Below are 2,500 nucleotides of genomic sequence, written 5' to 3' on the forward strand. Positions count from 1 at the left end.
GTGTCTGTCAATCCAGTAATGAATACATGACTGTACACAGAGAATAACAGAGACATTTAATGGACAGGTAATATAAATAAGACAAGCTGTGGACCCACACTGCTGCTCTAGCTAAAGCCCCATGGATAAACAGGAACTATTTAACAGCACACATATTTTCACACTCTTTTAATGTGTGTGTGTGATGTGTGAATGTGTGTATAAGTGACACAGATAGAGAGAGAGGGAGAGAGAGCTTCACATGTACTGTCCTCTCCTCACCCATGATCACTCTCTAATTCTCTTTTTCTCTTTCCTTCACTATCACACTCTATTCACCATCACACTCTATTCACCATCACACTCTACTCCTCTATTACACTGTATCCCTCTATCACACTCTATTCACCATCACACTCTACTCCTCTATCACACTGTATTCACCATCACACTCTACTCCTCTATCACACACTATTCACCATCACACTCTACTCCTCTATCACACTCTACTCCTCTATTACACTGTATTCCTCTATCACACTCTATTCACCATCACACTCTACTCCTCAACCACACTCTACGCCTCTATCACACACTATTCACTATCACACTCTATCCCTCTAGCACACTTTACTCCTCTGTCACTCTCTATTCACTATCACACTCTATTCACTATCACACTCTACTCCTCTATCACACTCTACTCACTATCACACTCTATCCCTCTAGCACACTCTACTCCTCTATCACACTCTATTCACTATCACACTCTATTCCTCTGTCACTCTCTATTCACTATCACACTCTATTCAGTATCACACTCTATTCCTCTGTCACTCTCTATTCACTATCACACTCTATTCACTATCACACTCTACTCCTCTATCACACTCTATTCACTATCACACTCTACTCCTCTATCACACTCTATTCACTGTCACACTCTACTCCACTATCACACTCTATTCACCATCACACTGTACTCCTCTATCACACTCTATTCACTATCACACTCTATTCCTCTATCACACTGTGTTCACTATCACACTCCATTCCTCTATCGCACTCTATTCCTCTATCACACTCTATTCACTATCACACTCTACTCCACTATCACACTCTATTCCTCTATCACACTCTATTCACCATCACACTCTATTCACCATCACACTCTACTCCTCTATCACACTCTATTCACCATCACACTCTACTCCTCTATCACACTGTGTTCACTATCACACTCTACTCACTATCACCTTCTATTCACACTCTATTCACTATCACACTCTATTCCACTATCACACTCTATTCATTATCACACTCTACTCCACTATCACACTCTATTCCTCTATCGCACTCTACTCCTCTATCATACTCTATTCACTATCACACTCTATTCACTATCACCTTCTATTCACACTCTATTCACTATCACACTCTATTCACTATCACACTCTACTCACTATCACACTCTATCCCTCTAGCACACTCTACTCCTCTATCACAGTCTATTCACTATCACACTCTATTCCTCTGTCACTCTGTATTCACTATCACACTCTATTCAGTATCACACTCTATTCCTCTGTCACTCTCTATTCACTATCACACTCTATTCACTATCACACTCTACTCCACTATCACACTCTATTCACTATCACACTATATTCACTATCACACTCTACTCCTCTATCACACTCTATTCACCATCACACTCTACTCCTCTATCACACTCTATTCACTATCACACTCTATTCCTCTATCACACTGTGTTCACTATCACACTCCATTCCTCTATCGCACTCTATTCCTCTATCACACTCTATTCACGATCACACTCTACTTTACTATCACACTCTACTCCTCTATCACACTCTATTCACTATAACACTCTACTCCTCTATCACACTCTATTCACTATCACACTCTACTCCACTATCACACTCTATTCACTATCACACTATATTCACCATCACACTCTACTCCTCTATCACACTCTATTCACTATCACACTCTATTCACCATCACACTCTACTCCTCTATCACACTCTATTCACTATCACACTCTATTCACCATCACACTCTACTCCATTATCACACTCTATTCACTATCACACTCTATTTCTTTATCACACTCTATTCACTATCACACTCTATTCCTCTATCACACTCTATTCACCATCACACTCTATTCACCATCACACTCTACTCCTCTATCACACTCTATTCACCATCACACTCTACTCCACTATCACACTCTATTCCTCTATCACACTCTATTCACCATCACCTTCTATTCACACTCTATTCACTATCACACTCTATTCCACTATCACACTCTATTCACTATCACACTCTATTCCACTATCACACTCTATTCCTCTATCGCACTCTACTCCTCTATCATACTCTATTCACTATCACACTCTATTCACACTCTATTCACTATCACACTTTATTCCACTATCACACTCTATTCACTATCACACTCTATTCACTATCACACTCTATTCACTATCAC

At 40.0% G+C, this 2,500-nt stretch overlaps 1 protein-coding gene across 1 annotated transcript in view; it reads right to left on the minus strand.

Moving 5' to 3' along the window:
• The window catches only part of LOC115825417 (sodium bicarbonate cotransporter 3-like), a 45,590-nt gene that overhangs the window by 42,390 nt on the left and 700 nt on the right, over positions 1-2,500 (minus strand). The gene's annotated exons all lie outside the window — the stretch shown is intronic.

Source organism: Chanos chanos, chromosome 12 (assembly GCF_902362185.1).
Source record: "Chanos chanos chromosome 12, fChaCha1.1, whole genome shotgun sequence".
Classification (NCBI taxonomy): Eukaryota; Metazoa; Chordata; class Actinopteri; order Gonorynchiformes; family Chanidae; genus Chanos; species Chanos chanos.